The sequence below is a fragment of the Talpa europaea genome, assembly GCF_964194135.1.
Source record: "Talpa europaea genome assembly, chromosome: 3".
NCBI classification, from domain to species: domain Eukaryota; kingdom Metazoa; phylum Chordata; class Mammalia; order Eulipotyphla; family Talpidae; genus Talpa; species Talpa europaea.
The window spans coordinates 84,413,022-84,416,311 of record NC_140069.1 but is presented as its reverse complement, the minus strand read 5'-3'; the positions used below and the strand labels follow the sequence as shown (position 1 = coordinate 84,416,311).

The 3,290-nt window shown below is 41.4% G+C and overlaps 1 pseudogene across 1 annotated transcript; it reads left to right on the top strand.

The window, feature by feature from the left end:
* Positions 1–2,823: 2,823 nt before the first annotated feature.
* Positions 2,824–2,980, top strand: LOC311168085 (large ribosomal subunit protein eL39-like; annotated as a pseudogene). Its single transcript has one exon. The product of its transcript is annotated as a large ribosomal subunit protein eL39-like (transcript).
* The last annotated feature ends 310 nt before the right edge of the window (positions 2,981–3,290 follow it).

The window sequence follows — 3,290 nt, the reverse complement described above, 5'->3', positions numbered from 1 at the left end:
CCGTACTCACACAGCTCAGTGAGGTGCCCAGCTTCGCGTCTTCACCTTCTCTTCCAGGCTGTAAGAACAATAAAACTGGAAACAGTTTCAGTTGCTGCCTACTTGCAAAGCCTCTAAACTTTTCTCCTCTGAGGTTGGCTGCTGGAAGCCTCTCCATGTGCTTCAGAGACCCACAACAGCCTTCAGGAAGATCGGCTGACCCAGGAATCGCTGAAGATCTGAAAATGCTGAAATCCCAAGAGGTCAAATCCTGAACACTGAACCCTGGGACTCCTGCAATCCCTTATATATCTTGTCAGAGCCTCCACCTCCACTGATACTTTGAATTTTCACTCGGGCTATCTGTCCTCACCAGCAGCCCCCTCCAGGAGACACCCCTTGGAACAGCCTTTGGCTTTAGCCGCCAGTTAGAATCTGACATGAGGGTGTCAGGATGAAACTCCCTTGGAAAACTACAGGGGAGAGTTCTTTCTTACCTCTTCCATCTTCTCTTAGCTCCAGGTGTTCCTTGGCCTGTAGCCATGTCACTGCAGTCTTTACTTCTGTTGTCACATGGCCTTTTCTTCCATTTCTTTTTGTCTCTTTTCTGTGTATCTTTGGTAAGAACACTTTTTGGGGATTTAAGGCAAGTGTTGCCTGGATAATCCAAGATCACCTCACCTCGAAACTATCAACTTAATTATATCTTCAAAGACCCCCTTTTCAAACAAGGGTACATTCATAACTTCTGGGAAATAGATGTATGTTTTGGGGGACCACGGTTCAATCCACTACACTAAGTCCTTTGCATTCTATTTCAGAGACTCAAATGAGCAGAGGTGACCTCATAAGTGAGTCTGTGTTTTAGACTCTTTGCCTGCCCTGATAAGTCCCGTTCTCCTTCCCCACCTCTGTGCTTAATTCCTGTGTTCTGGAGCCTGATGCCTTTGGAAGATCTTCCTGTTGTCAACTGAGATTTAAAAAATAAAATCAGGCAGCAATGTAACTAAGAATGCGTTGATTCGAAAGTTGGGATCATGATCCTGGTCCACAATCAAGTGGCAGCTGCAAACTGTGTATTCCACTGAAAGCAGGGAATAGGGAAATTTTAAAGGTCAGTCAGGGACATACTCAGAGGTTAACTTACTTATACTTTGGGGTTGGTTCTTATGTTCATTTGTCATTTTTGACGATTGGTTGACAAGAGTCCGAGGTTGGAGTGTGAGGACTTTTGTAACAATCGGCAAATGACATGCTATTTCACTGTTTCTTTCCAAGTAACCCAAGAGGAGAAAACAGTGAATTGCTGAGTCAGGCTACACTCAGCAACTCAACCAGACGTGTCAACATAGTAGAGACAAGATAGAATCTGTTTGATTCAAGTAGGTTTCACACTCTGCTGATGGCAATGATATGCTGGATCCAAGGATTTCCTGATGGTGGGGCTGCCCCTGCCATACCCTGGGAGTCAAGGTTCCAAACCAAGGGCATCCCTGGGTACTCAGCAGTAGGAGAAAATAAATCACTTAGTGAAGAGGTGACCTCGAATGCCCTCAGTCATACAATAGTAACTACTACTGTTATTTCTAAATCTGCCGTAATTGGTTTGGATAGTCTGAATCTAGCCTTTATTAGATACTAATGGAAAAAAAAAAAACCAACAATTTTTAAAAAATGCTTCCAGACCATTCAGGTAATCTCAATAGCTAGTAAGGTTGGCTTTTGGCTTCTAGGCTGTAGATGCTAATTGTAGCTACATCTTTCTAGGAAGCACTGTTCTCTGTCCTGGTGTAAATAACGTTGCTGTGAAGTATTGGGTGGCTTGGGTCCTGATCTGCTGGCCAAAAGTGGTGTGAGAATAATGAGTCTTCCATTGCTGCAAAGCTGTGCTGATGGCTGGTGCCCAGCAAACCCTCTCCCCTTTAGTGGACATTATTTACAGTTATAACCAAGATGTGGTATATATAATTGATCATGTCTGAAAGGCACCAGGTACTACTGGATGACTCTCTTCTGGGGACCTTTCACAAAGAGATTGGACTCTGGTTCAGTTTGCCCTGCAGAGATACCTATAATATTTTACTGAATGTGAAAACCGTATAGCAGGTTGATGTTATACAGTGATATAAATTGCAACAACAGGATTGTGGTAACAAATTCCCTCTACTCTCTTTTTCTTCATAGCACTTATTTATCCTTATTTATATATTTTGCTTCCTTTTCTACTTTCTTGTTCTCTATAGCACTTATTTACCTATATCCATGTATTCAACTGATGTATCTTACTTATTCTCCATGTTGTTTTATATCATGAATGTAAGTTCCTTCACCCACATACAGTAGATTCTTAATATAGCAATATATTGTTAGTTTCATGAAGAAAGCAAACTATGATTTTCTGCCTTGACAACCTCAATACACATAACTTCCACAAGAAGGAAAAGGGATTAATCTGGTCTCTATCTACAAGTACAACTTTCAGCAGCTGAAAACTCTGTTCCCCTCTGTCTGTTGTGTTCAAGAACAAGGAGACAATGTGACTGGGGTATAAAGCAGTAAGAGATGGATCAGAGAAGAAGTAGGGTGGACATTTGTCAAGTTTCTGAGCTCATTATATCACTGATTTTCTGGGAGCCTTTTATTCCACACTGCTGATTATAGTCTAACATCTATAAATATCATGACCAGGCTTAGTCTGAAGTGCTCAGAGGAATTCTGTTTGGGGAGGTCTTTTGTTTACTTAACGCCTAATGTGCTTAGGAACCTGGGATGGATAATCTTACATTCGCTCTTGTATTAAAACTTTAGAATTATACTTTCTCGCTCCTTCCCTCTGCCATCGCGATGTCTTCTCACAAGACTTTCATGATCAAGCGATTCCTAGCCAAGAAACAAAAACAGAATCGTCCCATTCCCCAGTGGATTCGGATGAAAACTGGTAATAAAATCAGGGTACAATTCCAAGAGGAGACACTGGAGAAGAACCAAGCCAAGTCTGTAAGGAATAGCACGGAGATGGCGCGCATATTTATGCTATATCGAGATCAGTAGCACCTACCATGTCACTGAAAACATCAGTGCTTTATGGACATGTTTTCTGTTGGTACACCTTTGTACCTGGCTCTGTAATAAATATGTGAGCAATTTGAAAAAAAAAACAAACTTTAAAATTATAAATTCCTCTCCCATGAAAATATCCAGTTCATCAATTTCTTCTACTCCTATACTTCCCTAAATTACAGCCAAATCACTAATCCTCCAGGCCCTGATAATCTCTCAATTAGTGAACACACTTCTGACTTTACTTCTTT